Source organism: Erpetoichthys calabaricus, chromosome 5, assembly GCF_900747795.2.
Source record: "Erpetoichthys calabaricus chromosome 5, fErpCal1.3, whole genome shotgun sequence".
Taxonomy (NCBI): Eukaryota; Metazoa; Chordata; class Cladistia; order Polypteriformes; family Polypteridae; genus Erpetoichthys; species Erpetoichthys calabaricus.
Window position 1 is genome coordinate 95,620,865 of NC_041398.2, and position 24,455 is coordinate 95,645,319.

The 24,455-nt window shown below is 39.6% G+C and overlaps 1 protein-coding gene across 1 annotated transcript in view; it reads left to right on the forward strand.

Annotated features, from left to right (window-relative positions):
• The first annotated feature begins 10,996 nt into the window (after positions 1–10,996).
• The window catches only part of LOC114651815 (complement C1q tumor necrosis factor-related protein 7), a 42,653-nt gene continuing 29,194 nt past the window's right edge, over positions 10,997–24,455 (forward strand). The window contains exon 1 of the mRNA XM_028801798.2: positions 10,997–11,274. The gene's annotated coding sequence lies outside the window, so the exon portion shown is untranslated. The remainder of the gene's footprint in view (positions 11,275–24,455) is intronic.

Consider the following 24,455-nt stretch of genomic DNA (forward strand, 5'->3'; position numbering starts at 1 on the left):
TGGGTGGGGGGACGGGTCCTAACTGTTGTTTGTGCGTATGCACCAAACAGCAGTTCGGAGTACCCACCCTTTTTGGAGTCCCTGGAGGGGGTGCTAGAGGGCATACCTTCTGGGGACTCCCTCGTTCTGCTGGGAGACTTCAGTGCTCACGTGGGCAATGACAGTGAGACCTGGAAGGGCGTGATTGGGAGGAATGGCCCCCCCCCCCGATCTGAACCCGAGCGGTGTTTTGTTATGGGACTTCTGTGCTCGTCACGGATTGTCCATAACGAACACCATGTTCAAGCATAGGGGTGTTCATATGTGCACTTGGCACCAGGACACCCTAGGCCTCAGTTCGATGATCGACTTTGTGGTCGTGTCATCGGACTTGCGGCCACATGTCTTGGACACTCGAGTGAAGAGAGGGGCTGAGTTGTCAACTGATCACCACCTGGTGGTGAGTTGGCTTCGATGGTGGGGGAGGATGCCGGTCAGGCCTGGTAGGCCCAAACGTGTTGTGAGGGTCTGCTGGGAACGTCTGGCAGAGCCCCCTGTCAGAAGTAGCTTCAACTCCCACCTCCGGCAGAACTTCGAACACATCCCGAGGGAGGTGGGGGATATTGAGTCCGAATGGGCCATGTTCCGTGCCTCTATTGTTGAGGCAGGTGACCGGAGTTGTGAACGTAAGGTGGTTGGTGCCTGTCGTGGCGGCAATCCCCGAACCTGTTGGTGGACACCGGCGGTGAGGGATGCCATCAAGCTGAAGAAGGAGTCCTACAGGACCCTTTTGTCCTGTGGGACTGTGGAGGCAGCTGATAGGTACCGGTAGGCCAAGCGGAATGCGGCTTTGGTGGTTGCTGAGGTAAAAACTCGGGCGTGGGAGGAGTTTGGGGAGGCCATGGAGAACGACTTTCGGACAGCTTCGAGGAGATTCTGGTCCACCATCCAGCGTCTCAGGAGGGGGAAGCAGTGCAGTGTCAACACTGTATATGGTGGGGATGGTGCGCTGCTGACCTCGACTTGAAAAATAAAACCTTGTTTTCTCATTGTCTTTTATGTTACTCCTTCAGTTTTTTTTGCTTTCAGCAGTCTCAGGCACTGTTTGGGAATAAGTGTTACAAGACAAGGTTATAAAATTGATCACCACAAAAGTAGAACTCAAAATAAAATACAACCTAGCTACAATTCCTAGCAGAAATTCACTAAACAAGAAAGCCCCCAAACACTTCTTAAACACATTGAGGAAGTCAGAATTTTTAAAGGAGGTGGGCAGCTTATTCCAACAGCTAGAAGCTAGACATGAAGAGTCTAGATTGAGATTTGATGGCTCTCAGAGCAGAGGTGGTGGTATCACCAGATGCCATTCATGAGAAGAAGCACACACTTCACACATGTCTCCATGTGTAGGCGTTCACCTACTGACTACTCTGTTGTCAAGCATCAAGGACTTGAACTTAGTACACGCTGCTACAGGGAGCCAATGTAGTGATATAACATCTGGCAAATTTTTAGCTGACATGTAATTAAATTAGAGATAGCAAGAAAATAATCCTCTTGTCAGGACAAGCAGGGAGTTTGTGCCTATCACAGCAACAGGAAGCAACCCTCGACTGGATGCACTGGGACACTCCTGCACTTCCAGATTCACTCTTACAATTGCTATTTATAGTTGCCAATTAACCTAGTGTGTACATGTTTTGGATTAGGGAGAAAAACTGGAATACCATAAATAAAGACCAATGAATACACAATGGGCGGTCAGAAAATCGAGAGTACACCTTATGAGAAGGATTTAGGAGTCATAGTGGACTCTAAGCTATTGACTTCCAGACAGTGTTCATAAGCCATTAAGAAGGCTAACAGAATATTAGGTTATATAGCACAATGTGTGGTGTAAAAGTCCAAGGAGGTTATGCACAAGCTTGAAAATGCACTGGTGAGGCCTCATCTGGAGTACTGTGTGCTGTTTAGGTCTCCAGGCTACAAAAAGGACATAGCAGCGCTAGAAGAGGTCCAGAGAAGAGCAACTAGGCTGATTCCAGGGCTACAGGGGATGAATTATGAAAAAAATTAAAAGTGCTGAGCCTTTTCAGTTTAAGCAAAAGAAGATTAAGAGGAGACTTGATTGAGAGATGTTTTTCAAATTTTGAAGGGAATTAGTACAGTGGATCAAGACTGTTATTTTAGAATGAGTTCATCGAGAACACGTGGACACATTTGGAAACTTGTTAAGGGTAAATTTCGCACAAACATTAGGAAGTTTTTCATTACACAAAGAACAATAGACACTTGGAATAAGCTACCAATTAGTGTGGTAGACAGTAAGACTTTAGGGACTTTCAAAACTCAACTTGATGTTTTTTTGGTAGAAATAAGTGGATAGGACTGGTGAGCTTTGTTGGGCTGAATGGCCTGTTCTCGTCTAGATTGTTCTAATATTCTAATGAAGACAATACCTGAACTGGGATTGAAAGCCAGAGCTATAAGGCAGTAACACAGCAGTGCTAACCAATGCACCACTCTTATGTCTAAGAAAACCACACACTTTTTCATCTCTTGAATCTACCAGTAAGGAGTGACACCCTTTCATTAGATTGTTTCACATGCAGTCTTATTTCATAGCCCTTTTAGTTTGTGCAAAACAAGTCCAAATAGGATTGACTGCAAAAAGAAACTAGAGTCATTGAACTCAGAACTAGTACAAGCAGCTGCTATCATGTTTAACAGGTGAATTCACATACCAGTTTGCAGAAAACACACTTCTGAGTCAGCAAATGAAGCCCTAGACATCTACTACAGTTTCCATACAATAATGCTCAGTATCTTATAACCAAGGTAATACTACAATAAAGAAATATGTTGCTTGCTATACTAATAAAGTGTATGAAAGAAATACAACAACAACATGTACTCAGAAAAAATGAATGACCAAACATTGGTTGAAAACAAAACCACGGGGTATTTCAGGAGCACAATTCAAAATATCTTGGCTAAACTAATAACAACCACTTGGAGATTCTTTGAGAAACAATCACAATTATTTATAATGATTACAGAACAGATGGAAGCAGCATTGTGGTACAGTGGTTAATCCCTGACCCTGTCACTTCTCCCACAGTATGTAATGAATCAATTAAGCTTCATTCTAAATACCACCATTCATATTTTTATATTAAAAACTGGATTGAGGAGATCTAAAAGACATGTTATTTTCTAAACAGCTTAATCCAGAGCAGGGTAGTGAGGGTGGCTGGAGGCTATCTGAGCTAGCACAGGGCACAAAGCAGGAACAAACCCCGGACAGAGTACAAATGCATCATAGGGCAAGCACAAAGAAAGATACACACACAGGGCCAGTTATCATCACCAATTCACCTGACCTGTATATCTTTGGACAATGGGAGGAAACTGGAGTACCTGGAGAAAACCTATACAGACACAGGAAGAACATGCAAACTCCATGCAGGAAGGATACAGGACATGAGTCCTGGTCTCCTTACTGTGAGGCAGCAGTGCTACCACTGTGCTACCATGCCGCCCAGGTCTAAAAGTGAATTAATTATTTTCTAAAGTTGTTATGGTTTAATTCAAAGTTAATGGCAACTTACTATTCATTTTCGTCACTGAAAAAGTAAATGAAAACATTTAATAAAGAGTACACTAGCTTCTCCAAACTCTGCTAATATTCTCCGTCATAGGCAAACTGAGAGTGGGGCTCTTGCTACAGCTGACATAAAACATTACTTCACCCACATAGCATTTGATTACTTGGGATCTTTTCCAGATGTTTAGCCCTCTCCCAAATGACTGAGTCACAGAACTGGCAAGATGGTTATTTAAACAGTTTGGACTATGAATATTTTAAGTGTTTCACGTGTTTGAAAACTAAATGAATATTTCAAAATTGTCCTAAAAATATCTTAGGTGATATCTACTGATGCCTAGCACATACACTCACAAAGGGGATGGATTCAAGTGCGTAAACAGGTCACACTTCACTGACCCTTTTCTGGTCAAACTGCAAAAACTGATACACTGATGCAAGTGACTTGCATTGGCCCAAAATGTCCTCCCACCTTTCTTAGCTTATCTCTCTAAGTTTATAGTTGTTGGAGCAAAAACATATTGTAGCAGTATTGGGTGCAAAGCACAAACCAAACCCAGACAAAGCCGCAATCCATCACAGACCACACTTATATTCATACACACAGCAGCAATTTGGACTCATCAATTCACACAACATACAGAATTTATCTTTTGAAGGAAAGTTGGAGTACCTAAAAACAAAGAGAACATGCAAATTCCACATATCCTGTATATCAACTAAACCTGTATATGAACTCTGTCATGTTTCTGTTACATTTACTTTGTGTTCACTTTCTAGTTATTCAGCCTTCTAGATTAATAATTCTTTGCAATTTTTATAGCACTTTTCTCACTACTCAAAGCGCTTAACAATTGCAGGTTAAGGGCCTTGCTCAAGGGCCCAACAGAGCAGAGTCCCTTTTGGCATTTTATGGGATTCGAACCAGCAACCTACCGATTGCCAGTGCAGATCCCTAGCCTCAGAGCCACCACTCTGCCTAGAAGGAAGATGATGTCCACTGTAATTCAATTTGTGATTTTTGTACCTCTGCAATAGGGCATTAATTTATTTTGTACCTATCGTTGAGGTGAATCTAAAGATCACAGAGAGCTACTCTAAAATAATATGCCCTGTCTTTCACAGACTTGTTTGTTTCAAAGGCCAGCCATTAGGAATACTCCTGATCTACTTCTTCTTGTTCGTTACTAATGGAAAACCTTATATTCTATGACTGCTGTATTCTTCAGCAGAGCAAACGAAACTAAAGCCAATCCAGGGAACCATGCGAAACCTTGTAAACATAATTAAGCATCTATGTACTACAAAGAAGCATAAGGAGCCCTGAGTCCTTTGGCTTAGTTCCCTTTAAGGACTACTGCATCCTGTTGCCTAACACCCCAAACCATTTAAGAAAGAAGCAAAACTTTGGACAGGCCAGGATCTCCTCCTTTTATAATGCACTCCTTCCAAGGCTTTCTCTCTTTTAAAATAATGAACTACCACAAAGCAATCACTAAAATTAATTTTCTATTTGAGTTTAATTTATCAACATGGCACATGGCAACAGTATTTTCAGAGACAGTTTCTTTCCATAGATCTTAAGATTACTGAACAGCTAATCATAATAGCTACTATTGTAATATAAAAGAAACACTGTGTATGCATGAGAATATACTGTATAGGTGTATATATATATATATATATATATATATGGAAGAGAAGGTCTGTGATACGGTTTGCATATTTGCAGTTGGAGATCCACGAAGGGAGAAAAAACGAATCACGTATCATAAAATAGTTTTATTCCTGAGCTTTCAACCGCTATCAGGGGTCTTCATCAGAGGATAATGCTTAGACTTACAAGAATCAAAGGCAATATATAGCAACACATTCAGTGGGGGGGTGGGGGGGGGGGTGGGTGGAGGTGACTAAGTCAGTATGATCAAGGTGGGGGGGGGGGTTGTATGCTGTACATAAATGAATACTTCAAAATAAATATTGCATACAAATGTCTCTCAATTATATAAAAAATTTTGGGATGAAGCGAGACTTTTTCAGAGAGACATGACAAGACATTTTCAGAGAGATAATTTCATGTCCCGAGAGACGAGACTTTGTGCCAAGAGATGAATTGAAAACCTAACAGGTCCAAGCGGGGGTGGAAATAAAAGACAAACAGTATAAGAAGAAAAGACAAAGTAGAACGTCGTAAAGAGGTTGAAAAACAGTGCAATATACAGTACATGCAGAGCATGTTAGAGATTATGAAAGCACAAAATTCGAAAGTCTCAAAAAACTGATAATAAATATTGCATTAGCACTAACAAATGAAAATTATTACTCGGTGAAATTACGGAACAGCAAAAAGAGATTGAATATATGGACATAGGTGATATGACAGAGCTACTACAAATTTAATTTCAAAGAAACCACAATTCGGTCAGGTTTATATTTATGATCATGGAGAAGCGATGCAACAGAGAATTGAAAGAGTTAAACAATTGGACATATTAGAAATTCTACAGCCAATAATGGATACAAATCCATACATTCAAAAGTATTGCACTTTACACAAAATTCATCTGAAAACACAGACAAAGAAGTTTTTTTCTGGATTTCTATATGAATCCAAAAGATCACGCTCACATATATTATAAACCAACATGAGACAAATTGTCAGCGATAATAGTTTCAAAAGACAGAGATATCAAAGACAGAGTTGATATTTGTGTTTATCCAAAAGCACAGCACGATTCGTTGCAAGCGGCAGATCCGGGAAATGACTAGTGCGTAGGGTCCACACGGGGGTTGGTGAGCAAAGCGAGCAGGGAGCAAAGCCCCCTAGTATATAAATATGTGTGAGTGTGTGTGGGTGCTGAAGTTCTATGTATACTTTGTGTTGGTACTGCATTATTGTCAGGGTTCTGAGGAGACATGCAGGTAAGAACTTTATTGGACTATGTACACATGAAAATAATATTTGAACTTGAAATACATATTCTGGGGTCTTAATGTTACTTTGACTGACACTGCTGCAATATTTTACCATTAATATCTTTTAATTGTCTCCTGCTTTGTTTGTAATCTGTTTAGGACACATGCTTAACCATCACAGTGGAACCTTTTTCATTAGCCTTGGTTGTAATATCCATCCATTTATTCTTCCATGAGATATTCAACCTGCTCAAGCTTGGGATTACTGGTGTCTCAAAATTGACCTGTATGACTGATTCTGGGGGTTATCATGGAGGCCCAAAGGTAGCACTGCTGCCTTGTAATAATAAGACTGGGTTTAATTTTGTATGTTCTCCCCATGTCTACATGGGTATCCTCCACAGTTTAGGTGAAATGTTGAGGCTAAATTAATAATAATAATAATAAATTTTATTTATATTGCACTTTATATTTTAGCAATCTCAAAGTGCTACAGAGTAAAAATAAAAATAATAAAACAAGAAAATCTATATATACTTTAACAAAATATCTTTCTAAAAAGATGAGTATGAGATATTTATATTTATGAGTATTTATGAGATAAATTGGCCCCAGTGTTTGTGTATGTGTGTGTTCAGGTGTGCATACCTTTGTTCAGAGATTGCTGGTATAGGCTCCTGTTGCTCGGCCAGTAGATGGATGGAATGATTTTGGATGTCTGCCATGACACAGTCTGATACCCAAACTAAAGCTAGTCCCTGCTTTCTGCTGCTAGACTCTAGCTCACTAGCCCATCCTGGAACTGTGATACAAAATGACCTGATGGCAGATCTGTCCCTGCCTTACACTAAAAGACAAGTTTGGAAAATGAATTAGCAGATCAAATTTGGAGTTGCATGGGCCAGGACCAAGGGCAATTACTGAGCCAAAATTAAAACTGAGGACTCAGGACTTATGAGACAGCAGTGCTAACCACTGTGCCTCCGTGCCACCCATTTGGAAATCACACTTTGTCTCCAAAAGAGAGGAGCCTTTTAATCAAAAGACGCTTTTCCACATCTCTCTTGCAGTCCTTCAGCTTCTAAACCTTCAAACAGAAGTATACTTTTGTTCACAATAGCTATTCCATATGCCATTAGATAAACTGTGCAGCCATCCTGTATACTGGTACAGAAGAACGTAAGATGCTAGTGTGGAAGATGAATGTTCTCTTCGTTCCCTTGTACTAATCCATGTCTGAGAAGTTAAGCAGAAGTAAGCTTTATGAAACCATACATTATGTAAATGCATGCTTTGATGAGCAAACAGAAAAATACTTGTCCAAGGGACTCAAGGTCTAAGCATTCCACACATGAGTCTGCCTTATCCCGTTTCCTCTAATCATGAAAAGCCTGCGCCTGCCTACTTTATTATATTTCTCTTTGCAGCTGCAAGCCACCAATATCTTTCTGCAAAGCTTAAAAACTTCAGTCAAGGACACGGTGTACTTTGAGAGGGCTAAGCAGATCATTGTTTTAGAAATGCAGCTGCTTAAAACTTCAACCTTGAGAGATGACTGGAATGATATTAAATCACGCGTTCTAGGGGTATAAAACTTTGCCCCACCCGACAGACGGGGTTCAGAAGAGCCCTGACGCTGTCAAGTAATATTGATTGCCCGCTTTCTGAAACTCTGCTCACTGTAACTCTGAAGAATAAAGCTGCTATATAACCCCACCTGCTGTCTTGTCTGAGTCTTCGTCCACACTAGTGGCTAATAAACTTGCTATAAATCATAATAACACTTTCCTCTCATTATTGTTGACCTATAATGCTTTTACTTATTTTCAACATCTGTGAAGCGGAAGCAGAAATACTTTACATATTTAAGCTAAGACTGAAGTCGTAAGTCATGTCCATTACAGAGAATTGATCTAATGGGCAGGGTCTGCTTGAGGTTTCTCTCTGAAACTGACTTTTTCTCTGGTTCATGGCTGGGTGGATGTCATAACAACTTTCAGATGAAGAACTGACTTACAAAGTAATGGGTTAAGTTTGAAATATAGCAGGTTTTTTTGTTCCTTTACAAAAGTGTTGGTGCTTCTGCATTGCCATTACAGATATCCTTGCCATTCTACTAAATTTTAGGAGGATTACATACTCTTTTTGCTTTAGTGAAGTGAATTTACATGTAGCATATGCCTTACAAGGAGTTACCAGAACATGGTTGATAGATAAGAGCAGGTGATTCTCAATTAAAGAAAAGCCCAGAGCACACTATCAAAGAGGGTCTATACATGCCAGCGTTAGTAGGCAAAAACTTATGGGGACGGAATGTTCTATGAAATGCAACCAGTGTCTCAGATAGGATGTCTCTGTGCACCATAACAGAAGTTGAAAACACCTGGGAGAAGGTCTTATAGTGGCCAGATGGAGTGAGACACATTATGGGGAGATGAATTTGAAAGAGCAAAAGGACCGGGGAGAAGAATATTCTCAGCAAACTAGGTAAAAGGGTAGTACATAAATAGGCATCAATTTGTTACCAGGATCAGAAGAGCCTGAAAAACAAAGACCAAAACATAAGACTAATAACACAGTAAAACAAAAAAAAAACTTTATATTTACATAATTAAAATTATTTTCCTAACTAAACAATAATTTATTGAGCCTACATTTTTTATTTGTTGAATCTAAAAACTTGCATATTGAGGACCATAGTCCTCTGTCTTTTAAAATATCAGGACCTGATGTTAGGGCCAGGTGACTACCAACAACCCATAAAAAGATAAACAAGTTGGCTGTGTCCAAAAATAAACAAATTGGCATCACATAACAAAACAGAAACAACAAGCATTTATATATCAGAGAGGTACAGACTAGGTTAGTACAGACTTGCCATATTTCCACAATATAATAGGTGGAACAGTGGAAGCCCAAGGGGAATTCTGCTGTCAATTAAACTGTTAATGATTCTATACCCCTTTATGGAACTATGCAACTATGGAGTCCTTAAGTTGGATGAGGGATACAGGTATATGAGTGGGAGGGAGGTAATTGTATTTTGATTGATTTGTTCTTGACATTAAGTAAATTGTTTTAACATGAATAGGGTCAGGAGCTTTGCGCACCATGACTTATCTTGCTTTTCTGTTTATTTGAGATCTTTAAAATGGACTGTTCCTTTATTTTTCATTTAATACAATGTCTGCTTCCAGCTTACATTCCAGGATGTGCTGACATGCACCACATGCCACAATTTGTGAGATGTACTGTACATGTGTGTATACAAAATGTTTAAAAAGTGGAGGAAAAGTGGCTCCTGCCATTGGTTAAGCTAAGAATGTTTCCTGGAAACATATGGTGTGGACTTCTACCATTGACTAGCCTAGGAGGTTTTCTGCTTGAGTAATGCACATGTATTTTGTTCGTGCCACAGTGGAGATTTGTATCAGAAAAGGAAAAAAATCAAAAATAGGTATTTTTGCTTTCAACCATATTCATAGCCATACTTATACCAAAATTGAATGTAAATGTTTTCCTTGTGCTTGCCACTCACAGTTTATTAGTCTGTGATGGATGCAGAAGGTAAAGATGTCCTCCTTATGGAGTAGAGAAAAAAATGAGGCATGTTTGGAACAGAAAAGTGCTGAGCGAAGTACAGCTGCCCAACTGTGAAAGGACAGAAAATTTCAGGAATGCAAATATCTAATGGTGTATAGATCAGAAAATAGAGACATAAGAGATCATTTATTCTCATGGCATGTCAAAATCCATTCTGATTTTTACATTAGCAGGATGTCATTCTAGCAGCTATGGGGAATAAATCTCATTGTGACCATATAAGATCAAACCTTACCAACTCTGTCTGTATGCATTCCCAAGAAATGCTACAATGTGCCTCTCCAGTCAGTCTTTATTACTTTATTATGTGTCCTTCATGAAGAATGCATTGTCAAAACATAAATTACTTCACAGGCACAGGATATGTTTCAGATATACAAACTCATACAGTCTGCATATGAGCAGGTTAACACAGGAGTTGACCAAAAGTACCCACTGTGCTCAATTGGTGAATGCAAATAAAAAGTTCATAGTGTAACTTTAGTGCAGCATTGTGATTCCATCAAAATTGGGCTCACTCTTACAGCTGAACTGTATAACCCATACAAAATGTGTAGGATTTATATAAGGGTCACAAAAGTAACAGAGAGGCACCAGATGACTGATTATGCAAACATGGTTTACTGCACATCTGGAGCCTTCAACTATGAACATTTATTCATCTGTACAAATGCTAAAAATTAGAAATAAAAATCTCAGTAAAAAGAAATGAGAAATTAAGGAGACTAATACCTTACCATTGCAGCTCCAGCAATAACACAGTGTTGAACATTCTGTTACTTGTCAAAGGTAATGTTAAGTGGGCGGGACAGCAAGCTTTTAAATGTCCCTAAGAAAACCAATCAGCAGTGCATAAAGAGGAACACAAGGCAGATCACGCTTGCAGTTGTTTTGTATTAGGCATGCTGGCAAGAGATGAATATTATGGGTTGAAGGGAACAGAGCTGAGACAGTTTGACTGCAACCCAAAAGTGAAGAAGCAGCAACACAGTGTGAGCACTTCGAGTAAAGATCAAAGCAACAGTAAAAAATAATCTGCAAAGGATCCAATGCATTTTCTTTTACTGCTGTGGATCTCGGGTTAAAAGCAAGAAAAAGACAAAAGATTGACAGAGCTCACTTTGGGATGCCAGGAGTCTACGATACTTTCAGTTAGTTGCTAGAAAAAGGTAAGCATTTCAGCTTTTAAATTTATTCAGACCACTTAAGATATTTGCAGTTACTGATATGTATTCCAAAAAATAAACAGTGTAGAAATAACTCTGAGCCAGTCTTCAGTGTATAGTGCTTTATAAGCATAGATAAAAAATGTGCACTTCAAAGGCCTTCATCATTGATAATAAAGTTATGATTTGGTTTAAAAAACATACCAGAAGGACTTTCTCACAATAAGCCTATCTGCAAGCAGAATTCTTGTCCTGAACCTTCCTATTCCAAAAGATTCCAACTAAAAATAGGTAGCTTACTAGCAGAATATGATATATGAGGCCTGTCTTTAAATTAATGAGACTGAAATTAAAGAGAATTTTATAGAAAAGATGATTACATAATTACATGTCTCTCCTTCCACCCTGGCAGTATTCTTGGACATTGTCTTCTGTGAGGTTTGTAAATAAAAAGTCTATTGCTCTGGATGTTTTTAGTCAATCTCATTTATTTTAATCAGTCTTGTTAATTTCATGACAGGCTGCATATGTTTTTAATTACAGCAGATTACATGTATGTGTTTTAACAATTATAGCTAAAGCTTACTTTAAAGTGTTAGCGCAGTAAGTGTGTAATGCACCAGTCTGTTTATACTGTATATGAAGTTTGAAGTCATGAGTGTGTCCATGAAAAATGGAGAAACTCGGAACAAAAATAGTTTAATAGGTATGTATTGTATGTATGTGTATACAAATATAAAATTATATAAATAAAATAAATTTTATATAAATAAAAATATAAAATATAAATTCTATAAATATAAAAGCTTCAGTTTTCCCGCAACCCTTCTTTGAAGATGGATGGATTGATAGTGTGTTTGTGTATATATAATATATAGATATATACTAGCCATGTACGCACAACTACGTTGCGCGTGTTAAAGTTGTCTGTGAAGGGCTCCCTGTTTAAACGCGGCTGCCAGTCGTGAACTGGGCCCTTCGTCACACAGCATTATGATTTTTTATAAGGGAAACAAAATTACAAAACAAAACCCTTGGACATTGATTCAATAGGAATGGCCTACTCGGTGACTGCAGACTCCAAGAAGCGGGTGAACATTCGATTTGGACGGAATGCTGCCAACGACGGTCGATAGAAACACAAAAAAACCACAGTCTCGACAACGAAGCAGGTGTTGACGCCAGATCTAAACACAAAGCACAGTGTCGACGCCAGATCTAAACACAAAGAGTGGTATCGACAGTGTTTGTAAACAAAAGTAACAACCAAGGCAGTGTCAGGGGAACATGAATTCGCGGACAAGCAAAGATCAAGATCCAAATGAAGATTATATATAAAGATATATATTGTCACAGGTGGCTGGGGGGGGCGACCCGGCTGGGACACCCCGGAGGACCGGAGGAGGGCTTACGCCTCCCCCAGACCATGTGGGAGCGACCGCCCTGGTGGCTATGGGGACCACAGGTACAGAGCTTTGAAGCTCAACCCTGTAGGGGCCTGTGGTCACCGCCAGGGTGCGCCCCGATGCCTACAGAGCCCTGGACCTCAGTATTTCCGCCACACCTGGAAGTGCTGGGGGGAAGAGGACCGGGACACCCGGAATGCTTCCGGGTGTGCAGCCGGCACTTCTGCCACACTGGGCAGTGCCGGCGGAAGATTGTCGGGAGGCACCTGGAGCACATCCGGGTGATTATAAAAGGGGCCGCCTCCCTCCATTTGTGGGCTGGAGTCGAGAGGTCGAGGAGACAAGGTCTTGATGGAGAGGCAAGGAGGCGGCCTGAAGAGTGAGGCATTGTGTTGTTGGCCAGGACTTTTGGGGACTTTGGGGTGTGTGTGCACTTATTGTAGATATGGAGGATTATAATAAACATGTGTTGGGTGACTTAAACGTATCCGCCTGTCTGTGTCTGGGCCGAGCTCCACAATACATATATATATAGATAGATTTTCCAGACCCTGGGCTTGCTGGGACTGGCTTCAGCCCCCCGCTGCCCTACTCAGGCTTAAGCGGGTGTAGAAATTGGTATGGTATGGTATATTATTTATGCATGTATTAAGAAACAAGTTATTTTGTTTTTAATATCATTTTATTCTTTTTTTAGATCTGAGTTTATGCTGAGAGTGCTTACATAAATTTATAAAGCAATAATAATATAACATCAAAATACTGTAACTTACTATAATTGCATACTACTTAAACACAAATAAAATTTGTTAATCATAACAAAATTCTAATACTAATGCTAATATCTGGTTAGGTGGCCAATTAGGAATTTAGTTTAGGGTTGTGACAAGATGGAGCCTGGCTTGGTAGCAGAAAGCACAAGGCATCAATCAACCCTAAAACAGGCAACGGATGTAAATATCAGGGAACATTCCATGAGGTGGTCCCAAACATAATACACAACAGAATGTTTATTAATCAAAATTAAACAGCCATTGAGATATAAATACCCATATTTATAAAACACAATGGACCAACTAAACAAGGGAATATCTAAATGGGCTTTGAATTCCTTTGAATTACTGAGTTTCAAGTCAGGTGTATTGTACCAAATGTTCCTCTTCCACAATTGTGATCTCTGTTCCTCTCAAGGTAGCTCATATGTGAAGTAAGAGCACCAGCCTAATGTTCTCTGTAATGGCATCTGGCGGTTCTACAACCCTGGACTACTCATAAACCATTAAGAGCCAGAGATTATGAGTGACTGAAAGTTTGCATTTGCTCTGTCAGCCAGGAAGTGTTGGCATCTTCTAAATCTATGCCCTGCATTTGAGTTAGGAGTCTAAGGGAAAGAATCTCCAATCTGTTGAGTCATCTGCCTCTGCATCAACAAAAAAAAACCCTTCTACTCAGGTGTACTATGTCTGGAAGAAATGCTGCCTCCTAGTGGTGCCAGTTTGCACCTTCATTTCCTGTCCTCACCTCACTGAGCACAGTGGCTCAGATCAATAAAGTGACATCCATGCTGTCTTCGGTTGAGGGGAGGTGGCAATATTATACTGTATGTAGCCCTGATGAAGAAAGAATAAATCAAGCACATGTCAAGTATGATAAAAATGAGTGAGATTTAGGTTAGCTTATGATGCGTATTTCTATTTACAATCACACATAGGAGCTATCTAGTAGGATTTTCTGTTCATATTTGTAATTGTCAGGAATATTGGAACACCAAGAGTTACCAAACTAAATTAGGCGTTTAGATTAAGCTTTTTGCAAAGCCCCAAAAATTACTTCAGAATGGGAGTGTAAATGGCAGATTAAGTTTTATGTTGAAGGTAATGAGAGCAGGATACCCAATTTAGAAGGCATTGGAAGTGGAGGAAAGCAGAGATGTTGGATTCGTTTATATACAGGATCCCAGCAAGTACCCATAGACTCACAAACCTGCTGCCTATTAAAATTCACGTGTATGTAACTTTGTGTTTGTCGTTTCATCACCTTTTTTTATCATTAGAAATAAATACAGCTTCATTTCTCAATGAGTGCTAATATCTCCAAATTGGGAGCTAGTTTAAGAGTTAGCGCAAGGCCTTCGCAACCTACAATATGTTATATCAGATAATAAGTTCTCGCCAAATTTGCTACTGGTCTGACCCATCTTGTAATTGAAGCTAACACCGCTATATTTGATGGCCATGTGTGAATCAGAAACACAAGAAGACTTCCTTTGTTAAATATACAATTTAAAGAATGGTCATGAAGCCAGGAAAGCTGCAGGCAACTTCAGTGATAAGCGTGCTGAGCTGCTATAATTTATGTGCATATACAAAGTGACTTGCAATGGTATTGAGAGCTTTTTAATGTGTTTAAGTATTGTTGGATTCCAGATGATGTATTTATATTGTGATCTCACCTGTCTAAAAATATAAAAACTTAAAGTTAAAATGATTTACTTGTCAGCAGATACTGTATATTACAAACATTCAAAACTGGTATCGTTTTGTTTGCTTATGTATTCAGATCCTACACATTTAAGTTTGTATTAGCCAACTGTTGCCACAATAATAGCTTGAAGCCTTTTAGTATTATGATTTGCATCTCTCTTAAATTTTATGTGTTTTTCGTGAGGTGTTTTCTAAATATACACCTGTATAATTAATTTGTTTAAGCCAAGGATTCTAAAATTAACTTTAGTTTGCATCCGGAATGAATTGTTAGAAAGTTGCATTTACTGACCATCATTTCTGTGACACTATTCTGTTTAGGGAGGCGCAGTGGGTAGCCTTGCAGTTGGGAGACCTGGGGACCTGGGTTCGTTTCCCGGGTCCTCCCTGCGTGGAGTTTGCATGTTCTCCCCGTGTCTGCGTGGGTTTTCTCCAGGCGCTCCGGTTTCCTCCCACAGTCCAAGGACATGCAGGTTAGGTGGATTGGTGATTCTAAATTGGCCCTAGTGCAGGGGTGAGCAGATTCAGTCCTGGAGGGCCGCAGTGGTTGCAGGTTTTTGTTCCAACCCAGTTGCTTAATTAAAAAACAATCCTTGTCAATTATTTAATTGCATGGCTTGCTAGTGCTTTAACTCTGCCATGTCAGGTCATTCTCATATCCTAGATTTATTTTCCTTTCTAAGAATATCATCCAAATGATTTGAAGTCTAAAACAGATGAGTAATTCTCAGTGCTTCACTTTTTTCTCTTCACTTTCCTTTCAAGTATTTAATTAAACCAAATAGTGCGTGATAAATACACACAGGTGTAAATGAAAACAAGCTAAATGGTGAAATGCTGGTCTCTTTTGTCATTTGCATGGTATTGCTAATTAGGAGCAATTAAAAACCAAGAATACAGCTGTTTAAGACTAAAATAAGCAATAAGGGTTCAAAATCTTAACGAGCGAGACAACTAAAGTGAAGCTGAAGTGTTACTTGAGCAATAAGGGTTTCTTATTAAGCAATTGGGTTGGAGCAAAAACCTGCAGCCACTGCGGCCCTCCAGGACTGAATCTGCCCACCCCTGCCCTAGTGTGTGCTTGGTGTGTGGGTGTGTTTGTGTGTGTCCTGCGGTGAGTTGGCACCCTGCCTGGGATTGGTTCCTGCCTTGTGCCCTGTGTTGGCTGGGATTGGCTCCAGCTGATCCCCGTGACCCTGTGTTCAGATTCAGCGGGTTGGAAAATGGAGGGATGGATGGATTCTGTTTATTGTGGGTGTTGCCATTTATTGGAACAGTTGTTGTCATATTGCTAGGTAATCAACTAGAAGTGTACAGCTAGTGAAATCATAGATTCCTGGGTATAAACCTTTTCTATTCATTCAAGTTAGTGGACTAGTTAGTATTCCATGTAAAATTACTTCTCTATTTTCAACAATGATTTTGAGTTTTCATTTTTTGTTTGATGATAATGCATATTTGTCTTCCCGGTTATGAAACTTGCTTGTCTTTGGGCTGGTGTCTCTTCTTTAGGTCCCTTATTAAAAAAATTGAATGTCAATCCTTCCTTGGCAGAATGGTTAGGTTAGGTGACTATCAGCTTTGTTCATTGTTAGGAATGATTTTTGTTCATTCTATTTGGCAGACTTTCTCCAGCTCAGCTTAGTTTTAGGAAAGCACTTTTTTCTATAATCTTATGCATTTTATATAATAATTCAGTATTTTGTATATACTTAATATATGTAAAAAACTGTCATCAGGCTTATAAGTTTGACCTCGTGGTCAATACCCACCAAGACCAGATCCTCTTAGCAGCATTCAGAGTAAAACAGAACTCAACCCTAAACAAGTGCAGGTCTATTTCATCAAATGCACACACCTACAGTCATACCATTCCAGTTTTGTGTTGTCAACGAACCTACCACACATGTCTTTGAGATGTGGGAAGACAAACAGAGCTCTCAGGAATTTCTACAGTCACAGGGAGAATATTTGAACTCTGTATTGCAACTAGCTTGGCCCAGGATTCAAGTTCAGTATCTGTGAGGCCAAATTGTTATTAATTTAAAGGTTAGTCTGAGAATTTTCTTATTCAAGCAATACAGATCAATTCACAGCAACACAACAAATGTTACACGCAAATTTTTGCCTGTCAGATCAAGACTAACAGAAATGTAATCAGAGCTGCAAATAATACAGTATGTGCTTTTCCATAACAAATAAGACACGGTCCTCCTGAAAGCCCCTCCCTGCCACCCTCTTCCCAAGGTTATCCGGTTTCTGTTGCTATGGTTGTCTTACACAATGTTTTGCAGGAAACACTCCAGTCAGATGTTAAATATGTAAAATAAATCACAGTCTCAAAAGCATCTAGGACAGAAGAAAATTAACACTGCATTTCCGTTGGGCTGGAAGTCCACATAGTTCTACCAGAACATATAAATCTTTTGTCAGAATTAGCAAAACATCTCCTAAAATGCCAATGGATCACAATGATCCACATGTGGAGTGAAACAGTTTGAATATGAATGCAAATTCTAAAATGACACATAAACAGGGAACATGATTTTATTCTTTTATAGCATAAATCTTATTTATACATTGATCGAAATGTCAATGTTCAAAGTCACAGTGTCAGTGTGAAGTCATGAGACCAGCTTGTGCTCTGCATCTTTGTAAAAGAAGTTATGTGTGTTAAAAGGAGGTAGTTAGGGTGTTTGCTCACAGCTTTAAAGACCTGAATTCAAATTACTGCCTGACTTTTGCTGTGTCTAGTTTGTATGTTCAAACTGTGACCATGTAGATTTCCTCTGCGTATGTATTCCACATCTCAGATATTTGCTAGTTATGTTGATTGGCAACTACCAACTGGCTCAGTATAAGTAAGTGTGCCCTGTGATGGACTGGCGTTCTGTTTAAGGATGGTTCCTGCTTCCTCGGAGCTGGAGTGTATGCTTTACTGGGCACTGAGGAGGAATTGGTCTTTGATGGAATAGCAATCTAATAAACAGCACAATCATGTACATGCCCCAACTCATACATAACTGTCAGTTTAGTGGACAGATATTGCTTTGCAGAAGTAAATAGACATTGACAATATAACCATAGGCTATGAAGTAGTGTAGGTTTGTTTGAAGTTATTGTAATAATGGTAGCTGAAAGACATGCTCACAGTATACACGATTGCAATGTTATTTACTGGAGTGAGCAACTAATACAAATTTAAAGCAGAATTATGACCCAAGCTGCATTTCATTTTTCACAAGTCTGAATACTATTACATTTACAGTTTCGTGTTATAGCTTTTAATTACCGTACTAAAAATACATATGTATGTAGTTTTTACGTAGTAGATGTGTATTAATGAATCATAATTTTACACATGCTCCAATTTAATACTGCAGTTTTAGTTTTTGCAATGATCTGAATGCTGAATTCAAGAAAATTACTACAAGAGCCTGTCAGTTTCAGGAGCAGCAGCTACTAATGTATCAGATGATTGTACTATACTGTATATTGTAAAACATTACTAGCACAAAACTAAAATATAGAAAGAAAATCAAACATTAACAGATTTCTGAAAAACAATAACTTGATGATCAAAGACTCACTGACAATCTATTATTGGTCCAGATGTCTGAAGGCAGAGATGTTACTGTCCATCATCCCTTTACAAACTAATCATACTTTTCTCCATTCTTAAAATATACAATATTTAATCAGTGGAATATGGCCCTCACACCTTTAGAACTTTATCAGAGGATTATGGGGTCATTATTGTCACATGTACAGAGTGCAGTGAAATTCTTACTTGTCTATGCTAAGCAACATGCAACACATGGCCACGCTCTGGTGCCGGGATTAGTGAAGATAACAACTTTACCTCGAAAAGTCTCCCATCGTTAACTGAATGGTAATATATTGGCATCATTTGAAGAAATATAACTTATCATAAAAACATTTCGTCTACTACATGCAAGTGAGGGATTTCACTACAAACAACTCTGCGCACTTTCTTACTCTGTTATCATCTATGCAGTCTTTACTATGTGGTATGCACTGATACTAATAATAGAAAAAATAACCTTTGTCATACCAGTGTTTCTCCAACATATATCCCTTGACAATAAGAAACAGCCCCAGTGGAAACAAGTTTTTACTATTACATTTTTCAAACAATGAATGTGAGTCAATATTACTTAGAATATGTTCTCCATCAATCTGCATGAGACCTGATCTAATACAGGTCAAAATCTGCCTACTTTGGTTTTGCTATGTCCCTTGGCTAAACCTTTCTAGACTACAATTTTCACCTACTTATTGGAAAGTCTCAGGATGATCATGAATCCCCGTCTTTTAACATCCATATACAGAGAGAGTAAAGTTGGTTGGAACACTTAGTTGTTGTAACAAGCATTTCAACACTGTGCCATTGTGCTTACCTGGATGAATCCTATCATCATTATTATTTTCATTCTTTTTTCCTGGTAATGGTCACAGTATCAACACACTGAGGTAGACTGACTAGGCCACCTTATCTTTAACAACGTACTACAGTCCTTTCTGAGGAATTTCCAGATGATCACAGGCTAGTCAAAAATAGAATCCCTCCAGACTGTCCTCAATCCACCCTACAGTCTTTTCACACTGGGCCATGGCTGGTGCCTTTCCTGTGGGAGGCTCCCAGATAGTATTCAAATTTCATTCTCAAACCACCTAACCGACAATGTCTGTAAATGTCTGTAAAACTGGTATAGCTACAGTAGATTATTGAATCTCATAATCACCTCTACCGTAACTTGTAGACAAGACCCTATAATTGTGGCAGCTGATTGTCCATTATCGGTAGGGGAGAAGCTCTGTTTCCAGGGGAGGAAAATTACTTCAGGAGGTGCTAATTCTCATCCCAACCACTTATTACTTGTTTACATCCCTCCTCGGGTGGACGTGGAGATAGCGAGTGACATCATCCATTCTGCTGTTGCTAAGTTACAAACGCAGCACTCTGAGGCGCTTGTGCTAATCGCTGGAGATTTTAACCATGTGACGCTGGACAAAACATTACCTGCCTTCTCCCAGTATGTGGACTGTAACACCCGGGAAATAGAACTATTGACCTACTGTATGCAAACGTTAAAGATGCATACAGCACCACCCCGCTGCCTGCGCTTGGGAAAGCAGATCATAACCTGGTTCAGCTTCAGCCTCACTACAAACCAAACGCTCATTCAGGAAGTGGTCCCCTGAGGCGAGCAGGCTCTGAGGGACTGCTTTGGAACTACAGACTGGGATATCCTGCAGGGATCACAGAGTGAGAACATTGAGGAGGTTGTTGACTGCACTACTGACTACATCAACTTCTGCATGGACATTGTAGTTCCAGTAAGAACTGTACGCTGCTATGCTAACAACAAGCCATGGATTACAAGTGACATCAAGGGCCTTTTGAACCAGAAGAAAAGGGCTTTTAAAGGCGGTGATCAGCACGAGCTCAAGCATGTGCAGAAGGAACACAGAGTCCAGCTCAGGGCGGTGAAGGAGCAGTACAGGAGAAAGCTGGAGCAGAAGTTGCAGAATACCAGCATGAAGGAAGTGTGGGATGGAATGAAGATCATCACTGGCTGCAGCTCGAAGCGGGGTGTCACCATCGAGAGAGACGTGAAGAGAGCAAACCAAATGAACAACTTCTTTAACAGGTTTGACCACCCTAACCCACACTCACCTCGGAGTACTACACCCTCCACCTATCCTTCTGCTGATACCAGCATAGGAGAGACATCCCCACCCACAATTACAGCAGTGCAGATGGGCAAAGAGCTGAGGAGAATTCGTGCCAGCAAAGCAGCGGGTCCAGATGGAGTATCGCCACGACTGCTGAAGGTCTGTGCGCTGGAGCTGGGGAGTCCTCTACAGCGCATCTTCCACCTGAGCCTGGAACAGGGGAGAGTCCCGAGGCTTTGGAAAACATCTTGCATCACCCCAGTCCCAAAGGTATCACGTCCTAGTGAGCTGAACGACTTCTGGCCTGTCGCTGTGACGTCACATGTGATGAACACCATGGAGCGGCTGCTGCTTCACCACCTGAGGCCACAGGTATGCCACGCCCTCGACCCTCTGCAGTTCACACACCAGGAGAAGGTGGGAGCGGAGGATGCCATCATCTATATGCTCACCAATCACTCTCCCACTTGGACAGAGGCAGTGGTGCTATAAGAATTATGTTTCTGGACTTCTCTAGCGCCTTCAATACCATCCAACCTCTGCTCCTTAGGGACAAGCTGACAGAGATAGGAGTAGATTCATACCTTGTGGCATGGATCCTGGACTATCTTACAAACAGACCTCAGTATGTGCGTCTCGGGAACTGCAGGTCTGACATTGTGGTCAGCAACACAGGAGCTCCGCAGGGGACATACTTTCTCCGGTCCTGTTCAAGCTATATACATCGGACTTCCAATGTGACTCTTCAATTCCAACATTATTAACATTATTCAAAGTTATTGTCTGTATTTACCTACATTTTTATTACTCTTTAATTTAATATTGTTTTTTTTTTTTTTGTATCAGCATGCTTCTGCTGGAGTATGTGAATTTCCCCTTGGGATTAATAAAGTATCTATCTATCTATCTATCTATCTATCTATCTATCTATCTATCTATCTATCTATCTATCTATCTATCTATCTATCTATCTATCTATCTATCTATCTATCTATCTATCTATCTATCTATCTATCTATCTATCTATCTATCTATCTATCTATCTATCTATCTATCTATCTATCTATCAGCTGTCAACCATTCCACTATGCCCAAGAGATCACCGCCTGATGAAGCCAAGAGGACAACATCATCTTAAAACAGCACAGATGCAAATCTTAGTTTCCCAAACAGGATATTTTCCAAATCTCAGAAGCAAAAATAACAAACACAAGAAGAGACAAGATGTTCCTTAGCAGAATCTAGCAGCCACATTAAATTAAAAGGACTCGATTTAATACAAAGTATACCAATACAACTTGGACCAAGTGGAATGCAGTGGCCTCAGTAATAAAAATAACATGCTTACGTCAAGTTTTAGAGTTAATTCTATGCATAGATATGAGTCCAAAAATATATAGCAAGTATTTTTAAACCTACTACTGTATACAAGCTCCAGCTCTTTTCTCAGCCACAATCTACATCCCAGATATCAGTTTTTATTTCCATGGTCTAGTGTGCCTGGGTCTGTTCCACTTTCCTATCTATCTATCTATCTATCTATCTATCTATCTATCTATCTATCTATCTATCTATCTATCTATCTATCTATCTATCTATCTATCTATCTATCTATCTATCTATCTATCTATCTATCTATCTATCCACCTTAATAAAAGGATGAGTCTGTGTGTCTGTCTGTGTATTCGTCCAGTTGCTATGTCTGTCATTCCAACAGATGGTGCATCACAAACATTTTTAGTAATAAAATACATTGCATTTGTCACCTACCTACTTACCTATTTCTGTCTATCTCTATGTATGTAAAAAAAAAATATAAAACATATTATAATCAGTCGGTCAGTCAGTCATTGTCCAACCCGCTATATCCCAACATAGGGTCACGGGAGTCTGCTGGAGCCAATCCCAGCCAGCACAGGGCGCTAGGCAGGAACAAATCCCCGGGCTGGGCACCAGCCCACCACAGGGCACACAAACCCACACACTAAGCACACACTAGGGACAATTGCAATCATTTACAGTATAGATTGCTCTTGTAGATTCCCCTTAGACCAATAGATATTACTGGTAACAATATATATTAATGAACATGTTAATTTGCTTCAAGCACATTAGAAATTTAGCATTTTTGACTGAATTTTTTTTACTCACCTTGCTTTCTCTGTAATAACTCTTGTTTTATGGGATTCAAATTTTCAGTATGATGTCTAAATTGAAAAGTTGTTGTTTAACTATATCTGCATTCTGAATTTCTTTGTAGTGGTAATTTGAAAACAATAAAAATTATAAGCCACACTCTGTGTAACATTTTAAGAGTTATTACATACCAGTAAGGGCGTACTGCACGATAACGTGCAGTGAATACACTTGACTTGGGCATTCATAGTTTTCATGCTCTTTCTCCATACGTTTAGCATTCATTTGCTCAGAGGTTGATGTGCTTACTGCTTCCTGAGCAGCTCTTCTTTTTTCCACCCTAGCGGCCCGCTTCTTCTCTTCTTTCGTCGGCATCTTTAAACGTTAAAACTGATTAAGTCAGTGTTTGTGTTGCAATTACTTGGCACTTAAGTCTTCAATCTGCCTCAAGAATGATTTAAGATATGAAGCGGTAGGGGAAGTGATGGCGAAGGTGGTAGGGATGAGAATGGTGCCCATACGCATGCACTGCACGGCCTCCCTGCTGTCCGCTGCCAAGAGTCGATTCCACAATAAAATAAAAATAGGAATAACCTTGGAGGTCAATCATCACCCCGAAAGTGGATAGTAGACGCCACATAGTATATGTGTACCAAATTTCAGGTCAATAGGTCAAACGGTTTGAGAGCTACAGGTGATTTAAAATTCTGGACAGACAAATAAACTGCCACGGTAGCGTATTATATAAGAAGATATTCCCTGTTAGTTTGCAGGGCAGTGTCACGTTGGCTGCAATGAAAGCTTTCTTGATATCTTACATCCAACAATAATGCACATCTTCTTGCAGTCATCTGTTAATCTATTGTTAATCTAGTGTTTTCTCCATTGAACTAACTTAAAAGGACCATCAAAAGACCTACAACTAGAACTTTCCATAGTCTTTACTATGTAGTATTAATATGAATAATGTATCTCAAAAAATACTGTGCTATTAATGTTGAAAAATGACCCATTAGTATACATTGGCCCTAATTTCACTTTAAAGTGGAGAGTGAAAACATGCGGCATGTTAATCTGACATGCAAGTAACAATTTCCCTTCCTCTGTATATGTAATAATACAATTACTGCCACTTCTACTTCATTAAAAGCTTAAAAAAGCTGCATGCACAGTTTTAGGTGAGCACACATTATTATTATTATTATTATTATTATTAGGTGAGCAAACCTTATTCTTGCACACCTCCACTTGTGTAATTTAAAAGCAACAATATTAAATGTGGTGCATGATGTGCAGTGGGCCACCTGTCTGGGGGGATTACAATGGGCAGAGATGGAACCAAGATGGAACTGTACAGATTTAGGCCCATTCAGAGAGAGAGAGACAAAAGGACCTACACTAGTTCTCCGAGTACTTCTCCATATACTGATGTGGGTAAATAGCAATCTCCACCACAATC